Source organism: Melanaphis sacchari, unplaced genomic scaffold (assembly GCF_002803265.2).
Source record: "Melanaphis sacchari strain LSU unplaced genomic scaffold, SCAv2.0 Contig40_pilon_pilon, whole genome shotgun sequence".
Taxonomy (NCBI): Eukaryota; Metazoa; Arthropoda; class Insecta; order Hemiptera; family Aphididae; genus Melanaphis; species Melanaphis sacchari.
The window spans coordinates 278946-293962 of NW_020271264.1; the positions used below are offsets into that span (position 1 = coordinate 278946).

At 23.2% G+C, this 15017-nt stretch overlaps 1 protein-coding gene across 4 annotated transcripts in view; it reads right to left on the reverse strand.

The window, feature by feature from the left end:
- Positions 1 to 1623: 1623 nt before the first annotated feature.
- Positions 1624 to 15017, reverse strand: part of LOC112597375 (neuropeptide Y receptor type 2-like) — a 180716-nt gene continuing 167322 nt past the window's right edge. For all 4 annotated transcript variants that reach the window (XM_025343398.1, XM_025343400.1, XM_025343401.1 and 1 more), the window contains one exon: positions 1624 to 1787. The gene's annotated coding sequence lies outside the window, so the exon portion shown is untranslated. The remainder of the gene's footprint in view (positions 1788 to 15017) is intronic.

The window sequence follows — 15017 nt, forward strand, 5'->3', positions numbered from 1 at the left end:
TTATACTAAACTATGCAATAATTTTTATATATATACATTTATAACAATTTTTGAAAGTTATAAGTGTTTTAAACTTGCTGTGTTTAGTTATAAAAAACAATTATGATAATATTATTGATTTGTGCAAATAAGGAATGAATGGATGCTGATTTTATTTTTAATGCTGAAATCGAAATTGTAAATATATTATGTGTACAATTATCATATAGAAATTTTTATTTAAAAAATATTATTTTAACTTATTCAAACCTATTTTTTTTTTTGTTCTTTTATTTTCATTCTATATTGCGAATATTATACGATTAAATGTTTATAAAAACCTTAAAAATTATTAAAACTTGTTAGTGGCAAAGTTGATACTTCTGTTTTGATTTTTGGTATTTAGTTTCTGTTATCCTTTTCCGTATGTGTTCCTCTATCCAAGTATGCAAGCATATATATGTATTTTTTCAATCTCCTTGTCTTTTGTTTGAATGATGAAATTAAATTCGATGAAAATTTGTTATTTCTAAGTAGTAAGTATGTCTATTCTGAAGTTGTCTAATTTTAATCAATTTTTAATATAAATAATAAACCTACATGCATTTTATCCAATCACTGTAAATATTATGCAAATCAAATATAAATTAACAATTAATTATGAAAACGCAAATTTAATATGCTAATCCAGTAATAGTAAATACACATATTCGTGGATATGAGAAAATGGAATTATAGTCAGAAACAATAGGAATATACCTATCATAATTTATACTTAATGCTTAATATTTTTTTTTTGCTAATTGCATTGATGAAAATATTGATGTAAATTAACTAATAAACAAATCTGTATAAATCAAATGTATTTCGAAAGTGTATCACTTTTAAGTATATTAATTTAGAAATTACCACGCATTTTCTAGATTGTAGTAAGGAGCATATTCAATAGTCACTGTAGTGATTATGCAGCTCTTAACGATGAAGAGTACACACAATTTGGTGAATTAAAAACAACATTTTATTTTACATATGTATTTATATATATATAAAATATGGTTACATTGCCGTGCTTGAAAAAAAAAAAAAGGCGGAAGGATAAGTATAAATTATATTAATTAACAATAGTTTGTACGATACAAATCATGTGGGCTCAATACATGAATTGCGTGGCACAAACATATTAGGTAACAAAAATTAATAAATACAAAACAAAAGCTCAATTACATTATACTACAACAATAAATGTTTTACTTAAAATTATTTTAAAGTTTAAACACATAGTTACAATTAATTTTTTCATTTTTTTTCTCTTAGTATACTATATATAGGCTTATAATATATTATTGTAATATCATACATTATATTCGTAAAAATACGTTTGAACAATATTAGATCTTAACACTATAACTATGAATAATTTAAAAGTATTTAACTATAGTAAAGTTATTAACATTTTAATTTACCAAACACATTATGAGGTATGAAGAATAATAGTAATATATATATATATGTATTTATAGTATATACAACAGTATTATTTGGCAGAAATAGGTAAATTTTTATTAGAAATATTTTTCCATTTATACATAACACACAAACATTTAATTGTTTTAAATGCTTAACTTATTAAAAATTAATACAATAATCAATAAGAATAATGAATAATAAATTTAATACTAACATTTAAATTAAATCTATATAATGTTTCTTAGGCAACTATTAGTCTTATATTTTTGGGCTAGGCGTAAAGTAGTTTGTGGCGGAAATTACAATCGTATTGAACCTTCTTTAGTGTCTTGATATCAGTTCTGGAAAAAAAAATCAACTTAAAAAAAGCTTTAGAGAGTATTAAAACTTTTTCTAATTTGGTTATAATTTTGTATTATGTTTATATTTTAAAAGTTTCACGTTCTCGTCTAAAAAACATGATATTGATTGAGATAATGAGGCACTTTGAACTTTATCATTATGTATTTCAACCATATAATATTTTAGTAGATTTCTTGTAAATTATATCAAACAAAATTAAATGTAAATTGTACGAGTTTAATAATAGTCTTTATATATTTAATTAGCGAGTTTTAGAGCAAAGCGGCGTTATGTTTGATTAGTTAGTCAATAAATTAATAATAAATGTATAAATTTATTCATAAATTTGACTATCTATTTATTTTTTTAAAAATTATTTCGATTAGTACTATAAAGACATATGTCTACTAATAATAATTAAAATATATTTTAGATAGAAAAATCGTTCAATTTGTGTATTATAATTTTTTATATCACTAAAAGCGAAACAAGCGAAATTATATTTCGGTTAAATACATAAATTAAATATTAAATAATAATATATTAGAATTTGTTTGGAACTACAATTTTGTTTAATCGAACGTGCATCAATTGAATTATCGTTTCGTCTGTTAAATTGTACTCTTTGTTTATGAAACTTCAAATTTTGTCGTTTTTAATAAAATTTAGAGATGATTTATGAATTCAAAATAAGTTGGACATTTTTTTGAACTATAATTAATCCATTTTTTACTGCAATAAAAACCGGATAATCGCTTGGAAAAATACATACTTAAGACGCTTGGACAAATTTAATTTGACATTATTTATGAATTTTTTTTAACGCGACTTCATTGTTTGTTTTGAAATCTTTCTAATTTTTTTTATTTATAAGGTTGGTCTGAAATGGATTTTCTTTGAATAATAGCCGCTGTTGGAGTAGTTGGATGCTGTTGTAGCGCCGAAGAGAGGGGGAAGTAAGCGTTGTTCGTGGTTGGTTCCATTGCTCATAGCTAATAGCAACGAGAACGTAATTTGTTACAACATTTGTGTTCATATTTTATTATCATTGTGGCGTGGTCCTTTTGTTTAGATCGCGGGTCTAAGCATCCGCGAATAATGCACACCGGATAATATTTTTTACTCAACACAAGCCGAAGGTCTGAGTGTACATGCCTACGCTTGAACGAACGAAGTTTATTTGAATTAAAATACCATGCATACATAATAATATTATATTATTAACATTATAATATTAGACGTTGTTAATTTCTATTGCCGTCCCCGGTACGGGTTTGTAGTATAATGCGAACATACAACCGTTCGTAAATGTTATAATGTAATGATAATAAACAACTCTCAAGGGTCAATATAAATAACTAAATAAGTATTCACCATTTTTTCATAATTTAAAATTTATATATGTGCATAAGTTTTAATTTTTATTTGGTTGGATCGTGCTGGAAATGTATTGTTTTTCATTAATTTAGGTAAATTTTGTTATCTACAACATAACAACCATGTGTGTTACTGCAGATATTTCATGTTAATATATTATAATTTTTTTATTATTTTTAACGTGGCATTAAACAAATTTTTGAAATCGGTAATTACAAATTTATTATTAGTTTACAATGATTATATAAATAATATTTACATTAAAAAAAAAAAAATATTTTTCTTGCTACAATGAAAAACATTGAAACATTATTAGAGCGGGGTTCAAGTATTTTAAATTCAAAAAAATCAAACTAAATTTAGATGTTTGGATTTAATTTGAAAGACAAACCCAGTTTATAAAAAAATGAACTAAATCGAACTCAAAAAAAGTTTGATATTTTATCATAAACCAAACTAAGAAAAAATAAAATTCGAAACGTTAAACATTGTGAACAAAAAACTTTTTGATGTTTATTTTTATATGTTTTTTGCGTATAACCTATTTTATCAATAAAAAATACATCTATATTGTATGTTTGCTTATTATTTTTAATACACTGGAGACCAACTGTTTTTTTTTTTTTTGTGTTGAGAATAAGTCCGTTTCTAAGACATATGTAATGTTACATGTATCTTATACATATGTCTAAAACAATAAGTCCCGTGTTTAGACATCTTTGTCTAAAATTGTAGTAGATAGATATTTAATTATTTTATATATTTTATTGAAATTATCGCAATACCAATAAATTTACAAGATATGTTCCATAATCTTTCCGATTATTTTATTTTCTTGTCCTTTAAACAAACACGGTATTTTCATTATTTTCTTATTTACGTTTATTTATAACAAATACAACAATATAATATCTTGAATAACTTTTGTTTTGACTAAAGTAATTTTCAAAAATAAATGTATATAACTACTATTAATTTTTAGGCCATTATATTTATTTTAAGACTTAATCTTAGGTCTATGCTTGGAGAATCAGCGAAAAAAGAAATAAGTAAATTGAAGTATTCAATAGCGAATTGTTAACTAGAGAAAATAGCACATACATTAAGCTATTTCGGCTTTTTATTATTTATAAAATCGAATTTTTCAACTTGCCGAAAAATATTAAAATAATTTTCGATATTAGTTATTGATAATCATTTATAATGTTGGTCCGATTTGTCGTTAGTCGTTACAGTATACGGCTGTAAATCTATCAACATTCATATTGTTTGTCAAATGTACATTTATTCTTGTAAGTTGTAAAAAAAATAAATAATTAATATTGATATTATATTAGTTAAAATAACAAATTAATATTACAAATATTTTACTGACAAATCTTTAAACAAAAATCTCTTTTTTAACGTCTAAATTATTACAGTTTATATTAATAACTCAAATTACTTAACTACTAAAATGTTACTTATACATTTATAATATAACTCGGTTTAGGCACAGTTTGGTATTAAACAAAATTTTTGAAAGGGGTTGGGTTTGACATATGATTGAAAAGTTAGGTTCAAGATCATATTTTTGGATTCGATCCATATATTATCATTATAATATAATATAGTACCCCTATTCTATTTGTTGTTGTTGTCATCGCATTGATCGAATAACCTATTAATCGATATAACCGAATAAAGATCGTATTTGTATTTTTTTTGTTGCTATGGCTACTGAACGGTAAAAATAAATGTTTTTTGGTAAAATATGTGTCAAGCTAAAAGCATCAGTTTAAAATAAAAATAAATAAATAATTGTCGGGAAATATTGCGAACGAAAATGAAGAGCGAACGTTAAAAGAAATCGTCGGGTGATGAAAATCGATTAAAATGTACGGGACTTACGTTTTTATAACAAAAATGATCGTCCGATCGACAGAATGCGTGGGTATATACCTAATGTATATAATATCATAGTGTACTATTATTTACCGTGCTTGTTCGGCGTAGTCGTCCGAATTGTACAGGTACCTACGGAGATCTCACGACAATCGATATTATGCAAAATACACGGTCGTACGCGGAAAACGGCAGAATGATACGTAAACATAATAAGTATACGGGTCACTGTAATCCGGTAGATTTTGTTATAACTGAACGATTTCGGTCACTTTTGGGCCCCCGAGCTTTGTTTGTTAAAACCATAGGTCTTGCGGGCGACGACATCACTTCGACACGGTATAACGACGACCGTGACGATGGCAAAGTCTGATTCCCCGCCGGGTTTTTCGTATAAATCGATTTCAATTCGCAATTATATCACATAATACACAACATTACATTATTTCTGTACGCGTATACAGTACATGTAGTACACCGGTAGTAATACAGTAGTTGTATATAAAATAATACTTTTCATTCGTAGCAAACCGCCGCCCGGTGAGTGGGGTTGAGTGAGACGTTTATATACCAAACCGAATACTTATAATAGATATATGTTATACACTTATACATTATTCGTATTATAATATAAACGTTATTATATGAACGGTCGGCAAACAAATATCAATTTTCGACCCGTCGGGGGACGTAACGACGCGGTTTCTAGTGATTTTATTGAGATGTGTGCGATTCCAGAATCACGTTTTATAGTCGAAAAAAAAATAAATGTATTTATATATATATATATACTCGTACAAGTATATAGTGACGCCATCGTCGTCGCCAACGCCCTGAGTTTCAGCATCCGGTACACTGCTGCTGTCTGTATTTCCTCTTATTTTGTAATGCGTGTCGCGTTTCCTCTTTAGTTTATCAAACACGATTTTTGTTTTTGTTTTTTTTTTTTTTTTTTATTATATCACGGAAGATTCAATAGTTATTAAAATGGAATAAAAAGCATTTACGTGTATAAGTACACGTATATTGTCAATATGAATTTAAAAACTACAACAGACATTTAAAATGTTATCATTGCAAGTTTGACTATTATGTAGATACACAAGAAAACAATTATGATAAAAATATTACGTATCACGATTATATTTTCCTATAGTCCATAATTTATTACAATATATTATAATATGATGATTTGTTAAAAAGTAAATTTAAGTATTTTGTTGGTTTAAATACTTATATTATTTGTTTAACTTAAAACTTTACTTAAAATAATTATTAAAATATTTAGTGTAGTAAGTATTTTAAGTAATTACATGGAAGTTTTAATTGAAACTAATGACGTTATTATAATTTTTTTATACTTTTTGCTTTAAACTATGTTTCAAATTTAACTGATATATATATTTATATAATATATACAATAGCCATATAGTTAAAAAAAAAAAAAAAAATTATTATTAATGAACGTAACAAAACGTATAAATAAATACTCATTGTTTAATAAATTACTAATTTAATGATTGATGTAGATAAATGAATCACATCTAAAGAAAATTTATTTTTAAAATAAAAACATAAATGTGATAGAATGAGAAATATGCAAGTATTAAACTTATCGTTTGCATGTAAATATAAATAATACATAGTTTTATTTTATCATTTGATTTTAGTTGTAGTAATCATTCAAGTTAAATATCAACATAATATTAGGATAAATGTATGGTAAGGAATTCACTATTATTAAAAATTTAGATAATTCATAGGTACTATAATTCATACTGTTTATCATATATCATAATCGTAATTTACTCACCATACGGTTTTATTGTATCTTAAAATATTAAATTGAATAGTAATTACATAATTTTAAAAAATATCAAATATTCTGTAAATTTAATACATTTTTCAGCCATGAATTTACTTTTAAAACATATTTAACAGCGATATTTGAACTTTTTTTATATAATTTGTACCATAAATAAGTTTCATTTATAACTGAGTCGTGGTGGTCGTCATCCAAAGTTTATTACTTTGAAATAATTAAAAAACTTAATAATATTATACTTCAGAATTAAACTAGAAAATTATTACAGAGATAAAATATTAACCCTTCCCAGGATATGTGCGGTGTATTTTCAAAAAATTTAATATGAATTGAAAGTCATTTTTATCACACTAGAAATTTTCGATTTTTTTATGGGATTTTTGATTTTTTACGATTGCTATAGAAATAGTTTTCTTAAATAATTATACAAAATAAATCAAATAAAACTATATACATTGTGACCAGCTAATTGAATTATTGTTTACATAAATATTGTTTTGTTATTTCAAAACAATTATAAAGGACCTATTTATCTTTCATTAATATTATAAAATTTTAAAACTTTGAATAGTGAATAATATGAAACACTTTATTTATTTATTGTGTGACATTTTATTATGATTATTATTACTACACCACTATTAAAATTTAATAGTTTTTTGGTATTGTATTTTAATTTATTACTAATGAATTAATTATTATCGTTTAAATTTTTATTGCAATTTAAATTATAGGTACAAAGTATAGATCTCAATGCATTTTAAGTATTGTATATAATTTATGAGTTTACATATTTTACTAATATAGTATTTGTAATTTAAAATCATTAATTTTATCTTTAAAACTTAAAATGCTGTATAATTTATTTTTGTTTTTTATACAATATATTTATATCTTTGTTTTATTAAAAATATATTCCAATAGGTTACTGGGTTAAAGTATTGCAATTGAGAAAAATGCTCATATGCACTTTTTTGTTTTAAAATTATCTTTGTATTATGATGAGTAATGTCGTAGTAGCTTGGTATGGATAATACTGTGATAGATAATACGATATCGTTGAACAATACCTACTCACATATACTATTAAATTGCCTACACAAGACGCCGGCTTAAAAAATTAATAAAACCGTTATGGGGTTCATTTTTTAATAATTTACAGATCCAGTTCTTTATAAAGAATAATATAATACTTTTGGTAATGAAACAAAGTATAAGAATATTTTATTTTATAGTATAATTTATATCATATTATAATAATTAGTCAGGCTGTCTTTGAAGTATTTTAGCAAGGTAAAAGTAGACGAAAAGAATTTTTATTTTTTCACCTACCATTGTTTATTACAGCAGAACTGTTTTTTTCCTTTCTCAAACAAATGTGTCTTTCATGTTTTAGATTTACTTTAAAGTATACGTATATATTATGTATCTGTTGTTAATGGGGAAAATTGTGTTTAGGAAGCTTTGCGTGTTGGGTCGAAAAATCTATATAAGTATACATGCATTAAATTCCTGTGGAGAGTAAAGTTTTCCATGTAACTCCAATATTTTTTCTTCTTCGAAAAACATGAGCATCAAATGAAGTTAACTCACATTCTCACTAAATTCACTGTAGTAACTGTCAAAATAAACAAGGACTTCGTTGTAAAATTAATTAATAAGTCTTCAAGTGCGACTTGTATGTGAACCCAAGACCTATACAGGAGTTTCAATAGCCTGTAGTTTATTTCAAATAAAAACAGAAGTCTTGACTATAAAACAATGTCTGACGTATGTATTTTCGAGTAAAAGCGTACGTGCGATCGTGTGAGTATGCATGCGTTGTTCAAGCTGTTTTTGTACAATCGTGACTTGTGTTTAAATTATTGAAAACATCTTTACCGATTTGACTTACGTAACGTATGACAAATATTGGCTATTTATAAAAATGCAATAATATATCGTTTTTAGTCAAACGAATTTTCAAAAATGAGTGATATGTAGTAATTTATATTGTATACACATTGTATTTGAATTACAAAACAATAATAAAAATACATTTTCATTAGTTTTTTAAGTATTGGAGATGCTATTTACTCCGACTTTTAAAAAAATACATATTTTTAAAGAAAAATAAATAAATATGGCATTATATTTAATATCCAGAACTTATAAAATCATTAATTTCGGATTTTACTTATTTTAATGTTATTAAAAGTGAAAGAATATAAAAAGGTCTTTCGTATGCGTATTTTATTGCTCTATTACAATAAATTATTTAATTTAATATATTTAAATATATTTATTTTTATTAAATTGTCATAAATTATGATTGAAGACATATACTTGTACTTATTTACGAATTGTTTTGATTGGATATGAAATAAATTTATTGAAATGTATTTAGTTGTTAAAATGAATTACACATTTTGATATCTTTACATAAACGTATTTGATTCTGAATTTTTCATATTAAAAGAAAATACACGCAATTTACCATGCTACAGAAATTGTTCTATCTTTGGTTTTCGAACCAACACTTCTGTTGATATATTTTGTTTAAGTACTTAATACATTAATTTATGTATTTTATTTAGTAACTTATATAATATTGAATTTTATATTACATTGATAAATTGGACACTATAAACATGCATCAATGAATAACAGTCGGCAGTCCCTTGCAGTGTTCACTTAAAATATTAATCATATATATTAATTCAAAAAAAAAAAAAAATAAAAAATAATAATAAATATGAGATTTCACGAGCCAGTTTTATTTATTGGTGAATTTTAAACGGTTTAAATGTATTGTCGTTTTAGTTTAAAAGTATATAATAATCTGTATTACAAAAATTGATGAACTCTTTCAAAGTAATAGGTTCTCAAAAAGTGGAATGTAAGTTGTTATTGTTCATAGAGATTTTTGATTTATAGATCACACCACGAGACCTTCGTAAAGAAAAATGTCAACATTTTTAATGAAATGTTTAGTTATATACGATATTTAGTTGTTTTTATTATTTATTTATGCAAATCAAATTTTGTTAATTAATATTTAACAAACAAATGAGTACAGTATGAGTGCACGTCTTAATAAAATAAGTAGCTAAGGTGGTTACAATATAACATTATGAAAAAGCATAGTATTTTCATATTGAATACAGTGTGATATGAATCACTAGTGAAAATAGTATAGGTACGTATTTTCGAACAAATAATGTATTACGGATAAATTGTTATAGAAAGCCATTAATTTAATAAAATGTCAGTTATATCAAGCGTTTATTTAGTAATTTTGCAATATGATTTCAATAAAAACTTATGTTTTTGAAAACACATACAGTTACGTTTTAAACTATTGTGCCTATAAGAAATAGTTGTTTGTAACTAATTAATAAACGTACTTATACGTAAATGAAATTATTTTGTTCAAAATTTACGAAAGTTTATGTTTTCTCGTGTAACTATAATGAAAATAGACTGACTAACGGTTATTGTATTAGATGTTTTAAATGCTTAAAAGTATGTTTTATATTTCGTTTATTTAAATAAAGTTTTATAATTATAAAACTATATTGCATCTAAATACAATATTTCAATATAATTGGATTTGGAAACAACACATCGTATAAATCGTTGTAAAATGGAAGTATACAAATAAAATAAACAATGATTAATAATTAATAAATCCAAGGGGTCATGTTTATATGATTAATATGAATTACTATCACGTATGGGTGTGAATTATTATTTATTAAATGTCCCATGCAGAATGTTAATTATATATTTTTAAATTAAGTTGATAGATTTATTTTATAGAAAGTGATTAGTAAATTATAGTAGTTTGGCATAGTAGGTATACATACATACATAAAATACAAATTTAATTATATATTTATAAATGTGATTATAGTATAGGTTGTTTACTATATAAGTATTCACATTTTACTAATGTAATCAGGTACAATATGTAAATATTCTTTTTTTGTACATTGATTAGTCCAGTTTGCTAATTTGACTTTGTTCAGTAAAACTATGTAGTTTAGACAAATCAAAGAGTTCTAATTTATTTCAAAACTTTATGAGTGATTTACTCTTTTTGTGACCTTTAGTTGACCTTTTTAGCTCAAACACACAAGTTAATAATTTTAAAGTTAATTCTTTTAAATGTAATTTATTTAGCTAATCGACTTAAGTGCAATGGCATAAATACCTGATTTTATTATAAAATTATTAAATGATAATAATAATAAAAATAACATCGTTATGTAATATTTTTAATTTTTAATTTTAATTAATTTATATATTTTAGAGTTCTATAACTCAACAGCAGGAACAGTGAAAATTTTTTAAAATAAAACCGTATTCAAAACTTAAGTTTCTTTAGACATTAATCACGTGCCTCTATGTTCTTCAATAGTATACCCATCTATCTTATTAATTATATTTGAACATTTACATACAATATAATAATTTATTATCAAGATTTTTTATCTGGTTATTGTTATAGTTATTTTATATTTTCACAATTTTTATTTTTTTTTGTCGTGCATTATTATAATTATGTATTAATAATTATAATATTATGTTTTTTAGTATTTTAATGTTTTAATAAAAAGTTAACATTAGTATTACTCGTATGAAATGAATAAATTCAATTAATAAAGTAAAAATCGTTTTTTTTTTTTTTTTGCAAATAAATGCGATTTATCACAAAAACATTTTTAATGGCTTAAAATAATAATATATAGTTTCATAAGTCATTTAATTTATATGGATGTGTTATGCGTGTATTAGTTTTTGACATCTAAATATATTTGTGGGGTATTTTAGAGGTCATCGGCGTGACCGCAAAAATATTGAAACATAGTAACTTTGTTTTACAGTTGGCTTGCTAAACCAAACCCTAATATACAATAAAATAAATGAACTGAACTAGAATTCATAAATATGTTTCAAAGATATCAATAGTTGACTAACCTTTTCATTGACTACAAATAACACAAAGGTAAAATGATTAAACACGCAATTAAATATTACACAAATTGCAAATCGGTATATTAATAAATTCGTTTTTTATTATATATACTCGTACTTATTTGTATTTTATTTTTCAAAAAACTTGTTTATGTTATACTTTAAATCTATTAATTTTATTCAACTATTTATTTTAATTATGTTGAAAAAAATCCAATATTATTTTATCACAATGTTAGCTCAGCATAAATTGTATTCTATTTATAACTATTTAAACCTATGTTTACCCAGTAATAATGTAAAAAACGTAAAAAAAAACTATTAACATTATTATGGTATTTTTTTCATTAATTTTAAAATACATATTACCACTTAAAATTAAATTCATCAGTTAATTAAATTAAATTAAATTAAGTACATTTCTAGTATAAATATTTATTTACTGTTAGTAAGGTATTGTTTTTTTTTTTTTAATATTGTTTTGTTTAAATTAATTGTTTAAAGTTGAGGAAAATGAATACCACTATCTGATTAATTCTTTTTGAGTTCTTTACTTTGTCTTGTTTGATGTTTCTCTTTATTTAAATTCAGTTTTTAACAACACTTTTATTTAAAAAATATTGGAAATTATTATAAAATTTATTAATTATTATTATTAGATAACATCTTTAGTTATTAAAAGTCTATTATTAATCCTTTAATAGCTATCTAGAGTTTATATTTTATAGTTAAGTACATTTATGTAGAATAGGCTTTTAAAAAAATTATAATCTATAGGTTTTTAAATAGTTTTTTTTTAAATAGTATTTTATCGTTAATAGTATAAACGATGAGATAGTGTATTAGTTGAAGCACAAACATAAAATGTAATAAGTTGGAGTGTTTTCATTGGTGTATATTTCTAATTACATTTTTTAACGTTAGTTTATTCGTAGTAAAAAACTTTATTATTAAGGCTATTGTGCAGAACTTTGCTATTATGTAGTCGTATTTAATTCTTCTGGCCTGATAAAAGATTATCTCATTCTTATATTATTTATTTAAGAATTATTACAAAGGCCTAAGTCTAACGATACAAGAGCACATTTTGATGATATCTAAAATTAATTGCTTATTTCCTCCACATTGTATAACATCATTTCCATTTTTTTTTTATCTATAACTAATTATATAACACTCCTTTATTTTGTTTCATTCGTTTAGCTAATGAGAATACTACTTGTGAGTTTTAATTATAATTTTTTCTTCATCTCTAAGAAAATGCTAATTGGCAATTATTTAATCATATTTATTTTATTTATTACTAACTTGATATATTTTCATAACTTTAAATCTTTTGATCAAATTATTAATGTAATTATAAATTATAACTATTATTATCAATTTGTTCATTAAATTGTTCTTTTTTTATTTTGAGACTTGAGCTATTTTGTAAAAAAAAAGAGATTAATAACAAATAGTATTAATATATTTTATTAAATAAGTAAACGAATTTTAATAAAAATTCAAAGTTGTAAATTTGTAAACAAAAGATTTTTAAGCAATAAACTTTGGTTGCTATGGTTTCAGTTTTTACAACGACTATTCATAGTAATACGGTATAACTCATAAATAGGTAAAAGCGTAAAATTAATTTAAATGTCATTATTTACAATAATAATAGTAATAATAATAATATAATAATATACGTGAAAGTTTCAAATCCTCACAAAAAAAATATTTTTAAACTGTAACAAAATAATTTTAAAAACGTTTTTTTTTTTTTCATTTAAATATTGAATATAATGCAAATTTAAACTTGGAACATCTAAAATAACAAAACTTTGTTAATTTTTTTACTTAAACTTTTTAGTTTAAGTATGATATATTTATAAAAAATATGGCATTATATTAATAATCATAAGCTACGAAAATTGAACATTTTGTTAATTTTCAACTACTTAACAGTTTTGATTTAATAATAAATTTAACACTTATGACAAATCTTATATTATATTTTCATATTTTTTTATAGAGTGATTTTATTTATTTTTTATTAGTAAATACTTGAATAAAAATTTAAAAAAAAAAAAAATCAAAATTGCCAAATGTCTATAAATAGTTCAAAAGTATCAACATATTATTATGTATAGGAAATTCTAATACCTATACATTTTTGGTGAAGGTTTTAAGTATTGAGTCACACCATATATACATAATCGGTTCGATAAAAAACCGTTTTTCTTAATTTTTCTCCGTATTATTTTAAAAAATACTAAAAATTGTTTATTTTGATCTTTTAGGTTTATTAACTTGGTTTAATTTTGTACCAGAAACTACTCAGAAAGTTTAAAATCTAAATATTTTGTTTCCTATAAATCGTGTATACGTTCATAAGAAAAATACATACATAATTTTAAAATTAACAAATTCATTGCTTTATTTTGAATTTTAATACTTTCATTGATAATGGTAATATTTACAATTAGAATTAAAAACAAAAAAATATAATAAAATAATATTTGTTAAAAATTCATCGTTTAATATTTGGTTTCTTTGAAAAAAAACCACCATAATGAATAAATTTTATCAGGGTATCGAAAAATCACTAGGGTCTGCAGTTATTCATGAAAAAAAATTAAACAATGAATTTATTTAAGAAAATTAGTATGAACCTCAAAATTATTTCCTAAAAGGAGCCGTGAAAAAAAAAAAGAAATTAATAATTCAATCACTGATGAATTGTCGAATTTTGTTCATATAAGTCGATAATCTTTAAAGTTTAATTTAAAATCACATTCATTCGTTAACTGATTAATCTACGTCCCATATTTTATTTAGAGAAACTTTTAACGAAATGTTTAGGTATGTCAATGTTCAAAAAATTTGAAGAAGAATATATCAGAAAAAAAAAATTCTTCTGAACATTAAATAATATTTAGAAATTGTTTGTTAATTTTATTACATAAAAGTAACTGTATTACATCAACAATATATTACAGTTGAGTTTATTATTTGTATGGACTCCAGTAACTAATCAAAGTAAACATAATTAGTCATATACGTTTACTTTTCAATGAAGGAATTAATGATAGATTGCATAGAAGTTTCGCTTTGATCTACGGGCGCTCAGCTTTTCAATGACAAAAGTTAATCACATTTTAATAATTCGTTATCTAAGTTTATATAAATATGCCATTTGGAA